This window comes from Panthera tigris, chromosome D2, assembly GCF_018350195.1.
Source record: "Panthera tigris isolate Pti1 chromosome D2, P.tigris_Pti1_mat1.1, whole genome shotgun sequence".
Taxonomy (NCBI): domain Eukaryota; kingdom Metazoa; phylum Chordata; class Mammalia; order Carnivora; family Felidae; genus Panthera; species Panthera tigris.
Window position 1 is genome coordinate 49686975 of NC_056670.1, and position 14906 is coordinate 49701880.

Consider the following 14906-nt stretch of genomic DNA (forward strand, 5'->3'; position numbering starts at 1 on the left):
GCAAGTAGGAGCTTTAGCAATGCAGTATCTCCAAGGACATGCTCTCTCCAGCTTGATTCCCAGGCATGTTGAGGAACGCCTGAGCCAGGTGGCTCAGACCCAGGCAGGGCAGAAGTACTGGTACTGGGGACAGAACGTCCTCCACCTGCTTCCTTTCTCCCGCCCTTGTCAGGTTGCTGCCCTGGATCAGTCACACCAAGCATGTGGGGTAGAGAGGAAGTCAGGTGGCATCTCACAGGATTATTCAGGGGAGATATATCTGGGAAGTTTAACTCTGAGGTAGGAGCTCTCACGTGCTCCAGCAGGGGCATGGAACAATGTTTAGAAAAGAGTGAGGGAGGAAGGAACCCTCAAGCCACTTCTCTCCCTTTGTTCATTCATTCATTTATTTACTAATCACTCATTAAGTGTGTACTATACTGTAGGCACTAAAACAGATGGTGGGAATACAGAGACAGCATAGATACCCTCACTACCCTCTAAAAGCTTACAACTCAATAGCAAGAGAGAAGTCAGTGCTTCTCCATCAGTGCTATAAAAATAGCCTGGGGAGTGTTTACTTTTTAACTCTTCACTGAATGTAACATACATACAGAAATGTATACATAATCTAAGGGCAGAGCTCAGTGAATTCCACACAAATAAACACTGTGTGCAATTAGCACCTGATCAAGAAACAGAACATGACCAGTAATCTAGCAGATTTTTTTAAGAGCAAATTCTTCACCCAGGTCCATGGACTGATTTAGTAGGTTTGGAGCACAGGAATCTGCAATGGTGATGATGGTGATGATAAATATTTTTTAAAGAAGTAAAACAGTAGAAAAAAACTTTTCAAAAACGAGATTATGGGTGCCTGGTGGCCCAGTCAGTTGAGCATCTGATTTAGGCTCTGGTTATGATCTCATGGTTCATGAGTTCAAGCCCTCACCGAGTGACCTCAAGCCCTGCTTTGGGTGAGCCCTGCTTCTCTCTCCCTCCCTCTCTCTCTGCCCCTCGTGGGATTCTCTCTCTCTCTCTCCTTCTCCCTCTCTCTCTGTCCCTCACTCACTTGCACCCTCTCTCAATAAACAAACAAACAAATAAATATTTTAAAAAGTCCAACAACAAAGAGATTATGATGTAGATGGTCCTTGCTTGGACAAACATCGAACAATGACATCTGCCATGGAAGTAACTCCAGAGGACTCCAGACAGCGAGCTACAGGAAGGAGAAAGAAGGGAAGTGGTACTAAAACGGAGTTTAAAATTTGGGGTGCCTGGGTGGCTCAGTCAGTTGGGCGTCTGGCTTCTGCTCAGGTCATGATCTCACAGCTTGTGAGTTCAAGCCCTGCATCGGGGCCCTGTGCTGACAGCCCAGAGCCTGGAGCCCGGTTTGGATTCTGTGTCTCCCTCTCCCTCTGTCCCTCCCCTGCTCGCACTCTGTCTCTCTCTCTCAAAAAATAAATAAACATTAAAAAACAAAAAACATAAAACCTGGCTTCAGGGAGGAAATAACCCTTAAACTGAATTTTGAATAATAATGGGATTTCTTTAGGGAAGGTTGAAGGAAATCCATTCAGAAGGAGGGAATGGAGACTCTGTGGGAGGTTTGAAGCCTTCTGGCCTGTTTGGGAATCTGCCAGGAGTTCAACAAGGCTGAAGGACAGCTTTGCAAGGGAGGAGGTGAGCATTTGCAGCTGAAAATGTTAGATGGGTCCAAATCTTAGATGGCTTTCTGCCAGTAGGAAAGAGTTCCTAAGGGTCACGGGAAAACACTAAAAAGTTTTAGGTTATAGAAACACTACCAGACTTGCATTCTGGAAGAATCTCCTGTAGCAGCCTAGCAAATAATTGGGGGAGGAGGTCCGTATGGAGGGAGACCAGATAGAAGGCTATTGGAAAAGTTCAGATCAGCGGTGATAAGGGTCTGAGGAAAGGACATAGCAGTGGGAATGATAGCATTCTGTAGATTCAAGAAACTTTTAAGGGTAGAATCCATAGGACTTGGTGCGCATTTGGAGGGCGAGGGAGAGGTAAGGCTAGGATGATTTCTGTTTCCAGTTTGGCCAACTGGTGATGTAGTGGTTTCTTTTTTTTTTTTTTTTTTTTTTTCAACGTTTATTTATTTTTGGGACAGAGAGAGACAGAGCATGAACGAGGGAGGGGCAGAGAGAGAGGGAGACACAGAATCGGAAACAGGCTCCAGGCTCCGAGCCATCAGCCCAGAGCCTGACGCGGGGCTCGAACTCACGGACCGTGAGATCGTGACCTGGATGAAGTCGGACGCCTACCCGACTGCGCCACCCAGGCGCCCCGATGTAGTGGTTTCAACATGCAAGATGAAATCGGCAGAAAAGGACAAAGACCTTCTGCCTATATTCTCTTTGGGTCTTACACTTTAAAAAGGACGACCTTTGGGACGCCTGGGTGGCTCAGTCAGTTAAGCTTCCAACTCTTGATTTCAGCTCAGGTCATGATCTCACAGTTCATGAGATGGAGCCCCACATGGGGCTCTGCGTTGACATCGAGAACCTGCTTGGGATTCTCTCCCTCTCACTCTCTCTCTTCCCCTTCCCTGCTATCTCCCTCTTTCTCAAAACAAATAAAAAGACAAATAAATAGTTTTTTGCTTTTTTTTTTTTTAAAAACCCGATGATCTTCGGGGCACCTGGGTGGCTCAGTCGGTTAAGCATCCGACTTCGGCTCAGGTCATGATCTTGCAGTCTGTGAGTTTGAGCCCGCGTTGGGCTCTGTGCTGACAGCTTAGAGCCTGGGGCCTGCTTCGGATTCTGTGTCTCTCTCTCTCTATGCCCCTCCCCTGCTCACACTCAGTCTCTCTCTCTCTCTCTTTCTCTCTCAAAACTAAACATTAAAAAAAATTTTTTTTAAAAATTAAAAAATGATGATCTTTTAAAAATGTAGATCTGATCCTGACATTTTTGTACCTAAATTCCTATGTGGGTGCTCCACAATTCATAACATTCTAAACTCTTTAGCAGGGTACATCCAGGTCCTTCATACACTGCCTGCTTCAGCCTTAATCTCCTGCCACTCACGTTTACTCCCTGTGTTTCTGTGAGTTGTGAGTTCAAGCCTCATGTTGGGTATAGAGATTACTTAAAAAAAATAAAATCTTTAAAAAGAATTCCTAGAACTTTAGCTGCCAGGATAATATTGCCCCAATATGAACTTCCTTATTTCATTGTTGCTTTTGTTATAGGTGTTGGTGCCTTGCTTAGAGATTTGCCACAAGGCCACCTCATACAAGAGGTATAGGAGACTATTTTTGAGTGTGGTGTTATTTTCGATTACAGTGATTTTCCATACTGCCTTCTGCACGGTCCTAAGAGCAGAGCTGCCTGGGGGAGTCAGAGGCCACCACGAACAAGCAAAAGCTGCTCTGGTGAATGAACGGTGTTAGAGTGAGGTTCTGATGACCCCTTCTTCAAAGCCTCAATCTTTTCCTCTCTTCAGAAAACTCAGCAACTACTACGTAGCAGGCCCCAAGCTAAGTACCGGGGATATACTCTTGAACAAAACCAAAGTCCCTACCCTTGTGTAGACTACAGAAGAGGCATGCATTAAGCACATAATCACCCAAAAAGCAAGTGGGGAAAAGGTAAGACTTCCAGTGCCATGAGGACACACACCAGGGTGACCTGGCCTAGTTTTAAGCTTTAGCAGAGGAAATGGTATTCGAGCTGAATTCTAAATATTGAGTAGAAGCTAACCAAGGTTGGGGTGAATTTAGAGAAGGCATCCCTAGCCCGTTCTTTCTACATCATAAATTTAGTAGGCATTCCATAAATACTTGCTGAATGAAAGAATGAATTGGCCCTGTCCCTCTCAATAGGACAAATCAAATGTAAGGAAAATTAATCACTGGAATGAATCATTGGAAAGGTTTAGGCCACTTCTTTCCTCTTTAATGTTCTTTTATATTGGTTGCTCTTCTCTCTGATGATGGAGTATTTTCTACCCAATATTCTTGTTGCCTATTTAAGTTTCTCTTTGGTTTGGTTTTGTTCTTGGTCAACAGAGATGGAAAAATATAGCATCAGCACCACCAATAATAACTGTTTATACATGAATGGAATATACCCCGCATGAGCAAACTTCCTGTCAGTCACTAATATTTTTTGAGCACCTACTAATTATGATTTGGTGAAGGGGGACAGGGTTGGGCTGCTAGAAATGTAACAGGCTATAATCAGAGTAACCCCAAGTATTGGGCATAATTTCAGGAATGGAGCTGGGTTTAGCAAAATTATAATACTCTTATTATCTAACACTTATTGAGTCCTCACAGGCCATATGCTACATACACAGGCCATGTACTAAGCACATTATAAGTGTCATCTTGTTAATCAGCACAGTAGGCATGTGTGTTGGGTACTATTATTCTCCTCATATTCCAGATGAGGGAAGGAAACTGAGAGAAGCTCATGAACTTGCCCAAATTCACACAGCAGAAACGTGGAACTGGCATTTGAACTCATGTTTAGGTGGCTCTAGAAACTGCACACTTCATAACTCAACCGTAGTGCCTCCCAAAAGTCAGTGTATTACTCTCATTACTCAGAGTTTACACCGTGGTTGCAAACGTCCGCGCTAATACTCCGCTACCTGCACAACAGTGCCTTTCATCACAATTGTTGGGTCTCCTTATTTCTCATTGTTTCTTTGCAGTCTCAATTAAGTCTTGTTCACACAAGAACATTTCCCCCTGTTAAAAAACGTCCTAGCTACAACAATCTCTATTTTGTAATTTATTCAACAAATATGTTTAAATGATGCTACCATGGGCAAGCCACTGTTCCAAGGCAGTGAGGTTACAGTGATGAACGATGCAAAAAAAAAAAAAAGTCCCTCCTTTCACGGGGTATACATTCTTCTGGGCAGGGAGAAAGGTGGGGACAGGGGAAGACAGAAAATAAACAAGTAAATAAATACAGGCTGTGTTAAGTAACATAAAAATTGAACAAAATGATGTGAAAGAGAATAACTGGAAGAGGGGGGCCAGTTTAGATTGGGGAAGTTGAGGAAGCCACAACTGATGCTGGTACCTGAAGGTAGAGAGATTAAGATGCGAACTGTCATGTAAAGAGATTTGGAAGAACATTCCAGCATATGGAAGAGGAAAAGTGTGTGTGTGTGTGTGTGTGTGTGTGTGTGTACATTTCTCCATAACCAAGTTCCAGTATTTGGAGGATACCGGTGACTAGGATGTATGCACCTTCCTTAGAGAAGGATAGCAGTGTCAGGGAGAGTTTTATATTAGGGTCCCAGTGTTCAGGACACTCAGATTTGTTATATAGGTTCCCTTTTTTTCCAGAGGAAGTCCCTGCTGAATAGTGAAGGTTCTTCAGCCGCAAATAATAAAAGTCACTTCAACTCCCTTCAACATAAAGTGAATTCACACAGAGAACTAAGAGGATAAAAATCCCTTGAAAGGCTGAAAGAGCAGGATCCAGGCTGGGCTCCCAGTAATGACGCTCAGGATTCCACCACAGAATACGCTTACTCAGGGAACAGTGATTCGGGAGCTGCCGCTTCTGATACAACAGTAAACCAAGAAATCAGGGAGTCATTGCTACTATTGCCAGTTCCAGGACTGGCTGGCTCAGGCTAAATCTACACCGCAAAATGCATGCCCGTATTCTGTCTCTCCAAAGCCATGACATCCAAGATAATACGCTCAGATCTCTGCTGCCCCAGAACTGCCTAGCTGATAAAACAGCAGAAATGCAGCTTCCTTTTCAAGCTGGCCTTCTGGATGTTGCCCAAGTGCATCTGCTTGGCCAGAGCTAGACTATGTACGGGATCCAAGCTCTAAGGGACTCTGGGAAATGAAGTCTTCAATTTTCTCACTTCTAGCATGTAATAGGGCATATTACAAGGGGTTGAAATGGAGTTGAGTGAGACCATCTATTTACCTGTCACAAACCTCAATAGAGAATTTTGATAATTAGGTAGCACAGTGTTCGAAGAAAGCCAGTGTGACTCTTGACCTCAGGGCCATGAGTTCAAGCCCCATGCTGGGCATAGAACCTACTTAAAAAAAAAAAGAAAAGAAAACCACAGATCCAAAATAAAGTCACTTATGCTATAGGCTTGACACCTAACCTAACTACAGTTTCAACCTCTCTCAGAAATGTAGTCTTAACCAGTCAGTCAGGAATTTTCTGGTAAGCACCAATAAAGTAATTTGTCACAGGGACCTTCTCCATTCCCCACAGAAAGCTGAGGTAATTCACCTGATAAGACCCACCATCCCTCCCGCTAAGGGAAGGTGACCTTTTCTTTTTGTGAACAGCTTCTTGCCCCACCCTTTTTCCTGTAAAAACCCTCCATTTTGTATACTCCGCAGAGCTCCGTTTCTACTTGCTAGATGGCATACTGCCCAAATCATGAATTGCTTAATAAAGCCAACTGGATCTTCAAATTTACCTGGTTGAATTTTGTTTTCTAACAACGGTTTGCCCAGAATTTTTCTGCATCCCGGGAACGCCCTCAGGCCCAGGCAAATTAGGACAGTTGGTCACTCTGTGAGGTAGCCAGGCTTGAAGCTCCCTGTAAATTCCTTTAGAGGGTCTGAAATGGAAAGCAGGAGTAAGCAAGTGATAACAGAATGATGACTGTGTTACAGTGTTGAGTTCTAGCTCTAAAGTCACTCAGACATGAGTTTGAATCCCAACTCCTCCTCTTAGTAGCTGTATGGCCTTGGCCAATTTACCTCTCAGCCAATTTCTTCTTCTATCCAGCACTTTCCAGTAGAATTCTGTGATGAGGTAAAATGCACTGGATCTACATGGTGGTAGTCACTATTCAGATGTGGTTTTTGAGTAGTCAGTATATGGCTAGTGTGACTAAGAAACTGGATTTTAAATTTAAGTTAATTTGCATTTTTATGTAATTATTTTTGAAACCACTTTATTGAGGTATGATTGACATATAAAAAAGCTACCCATATTTAATGTCCACATCTTGATGAGTTTGGAGATAAGTGTAGACCCATGAAACCATTACTACAATCTATGCTATAAACTTATCCATCACCTGCAAAAGCTTCCTTCTGCCCTCTTTATTATGATGATGATGATGATTATCATTTATCATGTGGTAAGAACACTTAACATAAGAACCACCTTCTTGGCAAATGTATAAGTATGGATACGGTATTTATGCTGCAACATCTATGCCATACATCTCTAAGACTTATCTTGCTTAACTGTAACTTCGTACCCTTTGACTAACACTTTCCTATTTCCCTCTCCTCCTGGCCCTGGCAATTGCCATTCAATTCTCTGTTTATGTGAGCTTCGATTTTAGATTCCTCATAGAAGTGGCATCATGTAGTATTTGTCCTGTGTCTGGTTTATTTCACTTCGCATAATGTCTTCTAGGTTCATTTGCTGTTGCAAATGGCAGGGTTTCCTCTTATATAAAGCTGAATAATATCCCATTGTATCTGTGTGCAACATTTTTTAATCCATTTGTCTGTTGATGGACATTTAGTTTGTTTCAATGTCTTGGCAGCTGTGAAGAGCACTGTGGTGAACACAGGGGTGCAGAGAGCTCTTTACGATCCTGATTTTGATTCCTCTGGATACGTACCCAGAAGTGGGATTGCTGGATTATATGGTAGTTCTGTTTTTAACTTTTTGAAGAACCTCCACATTGTTTTCCATAGTAGTTATACTACATTAATTGAAATAGCAACATGTGGCTACTGGCTACGGTATTGGACAGCACTGTATATAATGTATACAATGGAGATAATAGACGTGCCCACCTTTATTTATTCAACAAATACCTATTGAGTATCTTTTGTGTACATCTGCAGGTATTGTGCTAGGGAAAATGTCATGAAGCTCGCAGCCCAGTGATGCAGTTCAGACTCTTAACAAATGGGCAAATAAAATAACCACAGTTTCTGGTTGGTAGTGTAAAGGAAGTAAACAGGATAGAGTTCCGCAGAATAATAGGGGGCTATATTCTTTAGATAGGGCACCAGGGGAAGCCTCTTGGAAGAGATGATGAATGACTCAAACTTTGTCTGCCATCATCATCAAGCTCAGGGTGGCCTTGTGACATAACTCTGGCCAGTGAGACAGACGTGGAAACTGGCCAAGTGATGTTTCAAGAAAGCTTTAGTTTTTCTCATAGAAAAGGAAATGGTGAACCAATGTAAGGACACTCCCAAAGGTCAGAGATGGGACCATTTGACAATCAATATGGAGAATTGCAATGTATGTCAAAATATGTCAAATATGTTTAAATCTATAAGTTCATAAAGACAACTTTTTTATTTTTTATTTTATTTTTTTGAGAGACTCCTTAAAAAGTTTTTTTTTAATGTTTATTTATTTTTGAGATATATGTAGAGAGAGAGCAAGCAGGGGAGGGGCAGGGAGAGAGGGAGACACCGAATCTGAAGCAGACTCCAGGCTCTGAGCTGTCAGCACAGAGCCTGATGCGGGGCTGGAACCCATGAACCACGAGATCATGGCTTGAACCAAAGTCAGACACTCAACTGACTGAGCCACCCAAGCGCCTCCATAAAGACAATTTTTTAAAAAAGGATCCCTGAGTGGTCATCATTGGAGGGTGCTAGTGAGTCAACTCATTATTTTGAAAACTAGCAAACTAAAGAAAAGAATCAAGTATTTTACCTTTCCTTTATTGTCTGTATCCATTGGGTAACCTAATAATAGGGGGAGCAAGTTTCTCTTTATAAAAGTATTCCAACTAATAAATGAAGACAGAATGATTGAATTAATGTACCAACATTTTATAACCTAATGAATTCATGGATCTAGACATTAATCATCAAAACCTGCTAATATTACAAAAAGAGAGACAATCAGATATTAGGTGACTCCAGACAGCAGAACACATCACCTCCTACAAAGCAGTCTTGCCAAACAAACAAGCAAGCCAACACACAAACAAATGAACAAAAGCTACAGTAACAAAAAACCAAGCCTGAGTCTAATGAAACCTGTAGATCCAACTGTGAGTTTATAAGACACGGAAGACAGAGGATACCATCAGGATGAAATCAGGAAAATCTAGATTGTGGGAAACTCTGGGGACAAATGACTTGATTTCTCAAAAATAAATTGAGAGGAAAAAAAAAGATAAAAGGGGGTCCTATAGATTAAAACATCAAGAACACATCATGGCAAGTACTGGTCTTATTTGGATACTTTTAACTATAAAAAATACGACTCTTCTGGGACAATTGGAAATTTGAAATCCAGATATTTGATGATATCCAGGAATTGTTCATTTTTTGTGTGGTAATGGTATCGTGGTTATATTTAAAAAAGGAAGAGCTTTGTCTTCCAGAGATATATAGCGAAACATTTGGGAAAAAATAATACAACGTCTGCGACTTGCTTCAAAATAGTAAGTGGAAAGGGAGAAGTGTGTGGGGAGGCGAAACAAGACTGGCTACGAGTTCATAATTATTGTGGCTGCATGATGGATCCATGAGGGGGGCTGTTATATTATTCTATTTTTTATGTTTGAGATTCTGTGTAATGAAAAGTAGAGAAGAAGTAGGCTTTGCCCCCTAGCTCCCCTTCTTCTGCCTGGGATATGGAGTGAAGGCCTTAAAGTGTAGCAGCCATCTTCTGACCACGAGGCAGCAAGGATGAGGCCAGACACGGGAGGTCAGCATATGAAGGACGGTAGAGATGAAATCTAGGGAGAGGCCAAGTTCCTCTGATCTCATGGAGCTGCTGTGCCAGCCCTAGAGTACGGACTTCTGGAAATTCTGTTATAAGAGAAAAACTTCCATGTGTATTAGCCTTTCTTAGATGAGGTTCTTTTTATTTGCTGGCAAGAAAGACCATTCATAACCAATAAAGGTCCAAAATACGAGAAGGTGCGATCTAGGTGACGAGTAAGACAGAGGGCACCACGGTCAAAAGGCCACGGGATAGGAATGTTTGGAACTTCCAGAAGGCCAGTGTGCCTGGAGCATCACAAGGGAGAAGAGTGGGTTCAGATGAGGTTGAAGGTGTAGGCAGGGTTTGGGGGCCAGAGGCCTGGCAGTCCATAGCAAACAGTCTGGATTGTTCTAAGCATAATGGCAAACTACTGACAGTTTTGAAGTGGACAAGTGACAGTAACTGATTTATTTATGTTGAGAAAGAGAACTCTGGATGTTACGTAGGGAATGGGGAGGAGCAGGGGCAAGAGGAAAAGCAGGGAGAGATCCAACAGGAGGGAGCCGTTCAGATGAGAGTGATGGGAGTATGGCTTCAGAGATGGACAGAAGGGGACCGTTCTGAGACCTATTTTGGAAGTAAAATTAACAGAAATTATTAGACTAATGTAGGGAGTTAGGAAAAGGAACAGGTCTAGGATACTTCTGGTTTCTTGATTTAAGCAAGAGAGTGGAATTGGAAGAGGTAAGCTTCAAAGTAGTTACACGAACTAGGCAGGCAGATACGTGAGTCTGGAGGTGGATGAGAGAGGCCTGAACTATAGATACACATTTGAAAGCATCAGCATAATATTGTATTTCAAGTTCGTGGTGGATGAGGTCATCTAGGGAAACATGTAGGAATAGAAGAAAAGAGGAGCCAGGATCGAATCTTGAGAAGTATCAACATTGACACATGGTGTTGAGAAAGGAAAGAAGACTGAGGATGGAGACCCCCACAAAAGAAGGGGAAAGCCAGGAGATTATGGTTTCACTGGAAGTAGGAGAGGAGAATATTTCAGAAAGTCCAAGCTAGCCTGATGCTGCCGAGAAGTGGAAAGGAGAACAATGAAGTAGACATTGCTGTTAACAATAAAAAACCATTGGCGACTCTGACAAAAACAATCTCAGAGGAGTGGTGAAGCTGGAATCCAAATCCGAGTGAGCTAGTGAGTGCAGAGGTGATGGAGTAGAGATGGGGTCTGTGGAAACTTCGAGAGTCTGCCAGAAAGGGAGCAGAGAAACAGGGCAGTGCCTGGAGGGAGTGCAGGGCTCAAAGGAAGGTTTCCAAAGATGGGAGATAGTGGAACCTATTTGAGTGCTGACAGAATGATCAGTGGAGAGGGGAAAGATGAAGGGATCTAGAACACAAATGGATGGACAGGCCTGCAATGGGAGGAGGGGCCCTTCCTCCACTGTTGAAAGAGGAAAGGAGAAGTAAATGCAGATGCAGGGAGCAGTTTAGGTTTGATGACCGAAAGAGGAGGTAGCTTCCTTCTCTTTTATCCGTGAAACCTGCGGTGAGGTCATCAGCGTGGAGTGAAGAGAACAAGGGTCTGAGGGAAGTTTGAGGAAGGATGTGAATGTAAAATAGCGCAACATCCAATTTACATCTGAAACTGCCAGGCAGTGTTGAGCAACCACCTGAGGATGGTGATAAGGAATTTGAAGTCATTTTTGATGCTCAGTAAACAGTAGCTGTCATTATTACGGAATGCCAGGGAGGTAAGGCTCATTTAACCCTGAAAGCACACTTACTAAGTTAGGTGTTACTGTCCTCATTTCAAAGAGGAGAAAATCCAGGGCCTCCACATTCATTAAGCTGCTCAGAATTATACGACCAGTTTAGGTGATGGGGCTGGGGTTTGACCCCAGGTTGGGTTACGGTGAAAGCCAGCGTTTTCCCTCCTCTATCAGGCGGAGGTAGCCCTGTAGCATAGGCAGCCGAGTGGCTGGAACGCCCTCCAGCAGTCCGAGGAGCGCCAGCTTTCACGGATCACCCCTGGTCCTCTGGGGGTAAAGCAGAGGAAGAAAACTGCCAGGATAAGCCTTCAGCAGCCACTGCTGCTGCTGCTCTGAGAGGTCACACGTGTGACTCTGGATCAAATCCTTGCCAATGGTGAGCAGCTGCTTTTACATGGGAGCCAAGTCAGCGGCTAGGTAGAGGAGGAAGAGCACTGATTTTCAGCCAGTGATTCTCATTCAAACGATCTTTTTCAAATTTCAGGGTGGATAAAAAAAAAGGTTTTGTTTGTTTAGCAGCAGTAAACAGCATGTGTTATGCTCTTAATTTTGTGGATCTGGAGTTTGGACAGCACTCAGGGGAAACAGCTCGTCTATTCATGATGACGCCTAAGTGGCTGGGATGGCTCAAATGACCATAGATGGCCGGGCTGGTTTAACTGCGGCCATACATCTGAGGCCTGACTTCGGGTTACAGTTTGTTTCTTCCGTTATTCCTCCACACATGTCTCCTGGAGCTAAAATGTCCAAGGTAGCTCCTTCATTTCCATGTCTGGCACCTAGGTTGGGACGGCTGGAGCAGCTTGGGCTGATCGTCACTCTCCACAGGATACCTCTTCTGGGCTAGCTTGGGCTTCCTCACAAGAGTCACAGAGCAGTCAGACTTACATGGTGGCTGGCTTCAAAAATGTATATTCGTACGGCTCAGTGTTAACCTACTTCATGGCATAAAGGAGTGTCATTGAGAGGACTGGTGCTGTAATTTGGCCACTAAGTCATTAATACTTGGACATTTTGAGAAGCAACATCGAAGGGTTTTCCGTTCTTTCATCCTAAAATTAGATCAAGGGCTATATTGTGAAGTTAGGCCAGCTGCCAGCCGAGGCAGATTCATACCAGTTTGCCCCTTCTTGCACTTCTCCTGCAGCCATCTTCAGCCTTCAGAGTACTTGACCCCATCTGCCTGATCCTGTATCAGCTGGGATGGCCCGAGGCCTCGACACTTTCACCTCTTCAGCACAAGCTATGTCATGGTAAGTAAAGTTGTTATTGGACATATGAAGATCCAAAAAACGTCATCTTGTAATGTATCTTTACATTCTACTCATAGGGATTTATCTGAAGCCAAATTCAAAATAAGGAAAATAAGCTATACATACAATTGTGTATTACAGTGCCATCTATATCAGAGAGAGTGATGGAGAGAGGGAGGGAAGGATAGACAGATTACAAGTAACCTATGCATATGGCAATAAAGAATGGCTTATTTCTTCAAGAGGTCGTTCAGTGTAGTGATCAGGAGCATGGAATCACACTGCCTAAGTTCAAATCTTGACCCTGTCACTTACTAGCTTTGTAATGATTTGGGGCAACTTATTTAACTTCTTCAGTCTTCTTATCTTTAAAATGGTAGTAATAATAATAATATCTACCTTATAAGGTTGTTTAGAGGATTAAATAATATGTGGAAAGCGATTTGAATAGTGCCTGGAAATAGTGAATTAGCACAGTAGGTATAATTTTTATTTTTTATTTTTATTATTTTTGTAACGTTTATGTATTTTTGAGACAGAGAGAGAGAGAGAGAGGGGGGGGGGGGGGGGGAGAGAGAGGAGGAGCAGGGGAGGGGCAGAGAGAGAAGAAAGGGAGACACAGAACCCAAAGCAGGCTCCAGGCTCCCAGCTGTTAGCACACAGCCCGACACGGGGCTCGAACTCACAAACCAGGAGATCATGACCTGAGCTGAAGTCAGATGCTTAACCGACTGAGCCACCCAGGCGCCCCAGTAGTTATAAATCTTAAGTTGCTGAAATGACATTTCCTGGGACGTACTATGTGCCAGATGCTGAAGTGCTGGAAGCTGAAGACAGCATAATTCCTACTCTGGGGAGAGAGGTAGGCGTAGAGCATGCATGGGAAGTACAATACAAAATGGAGATATGTACGAAGGTATCTAGGAGTATGGAGGTGGGAGTACCTCCCTCCTGGGGAGGATAGGAGATGCTCCTCCAATGGAGGCAATGTTTACGCCAAATCTTAGAGGAGAGGTAGGAGTTTGCCGAGTGGACAGGAGGGGGCAGTGTGGGTGAGTTATTCTGGGCAGAGTAAACCCCACACGCTATGCTGTGTGCATTTCAGTGAACACAGGGGATATGGAGTGGGGTAGGGGACAGGGGATTAATGAGGCTGAAAATGCAGGCAAGAGCCCAGCCTGAAGCGGTCTGTGAGCCATTGGAGTGGTTTGGCCTCTCATGCATAGTTGGTTGGGAATCACTGAAGACACCAGTTTCAGGCCTGTCTGCTATGTGGAGGATGGATTGCTAGACCACAAAAAGCAAGGGCACCAGTTAGAAAACATTTGCAGTAATTTAGGCAAGAGAGTACGTTGTTCTGAACTAGGGTAGTGACAAGAGCAACATAGGTATAGCTCAGCTTTCTGGCGTGGGTGTCTGAGCGGATGGAGGAATGTGGTCGGTTACGTGGAATGTCATGTATTTCTCAAAATGATCACAGTGAAAACTATGTAGCAATATGGAAAAATGTTAACTGATGAAAGCAACCTACTAATCGTGTCTGTACCATTTACGACTGTAAATCAAGCAAACATACTCAAAGATGAGGTGAAGAAGGGATATGAAATAATCAAATAGTTTGCTTTCTTAGGCTATTAGGATTGTGGATGCGATCTTCCTTTGTTATTAATTTATAGAAACGCTCTTGTAATTTTGAAGAAAAAATAGTATACAAAAACTATAATGAAATATTGTGCTTGGAATTTTGCCTTTGTTTTAGATTTCCTTTAATTCCTGAATTAGTTTTTTGGTAAGAGCTTAGTGGAGACATAATTCATATACCATACAATTTATCCATTCGAAGGGTACAATTCAATGGTTTTTTAGTATATTCACAGAATTGTGCAGTCATCACCAAAATCAATTTTAGAACATTTTTACCACCCCAAAAGGAAACCTCATGCCTATTTGCAGTCACTCCCCATTTCCCCTTAACCCCCAGCCCTAGAGAAACACTGACCTACTTTCCATCTCTATAGATTTGCCTATGCTGGACATTTCATATAAATGAAATCATATAATATGTGGTCTTTTGTGACTGGTTTCTTTTTATCCGTACGTTTCTTTTCATGGCTGAATAATATTCCACTGCAAGGATATACCATGTTTTACTTACCCATTTGATAGTTGATAGACATTTGGGTTGTTTCCACTTTGGGGCTATTATGAAT

At 43.0% G+C, this 14906-nt stretch overlaps 1 protein-coding gene across 2 annotated transcripts in view; it reads right to left on the reverse strand.

Annotated features, from left to right (window-relative positions):
* Positions 1 to 14906, reverse strand: part of PANK1 (pantothenate kinase 1) — a 101375-nt gene that overhangs the window by 54971 nt on the left and 31498 nt on the right. The window contains exon 3 of one of the 2 annotated variants that reach the window (XM_042960896.1): positions 6433 to 6576. The exons of the other annotated variant lie outside the window; for it this stretch is intronic. The gene's annotated coding sequence lies outside the window, so the exon portion shown is untranslated. The remainder of the gene's footprint in view (positions 1 to 6432; positions 6577 to 14906) is intronic. 2 annotated transcript variants of the gene reach the window in all.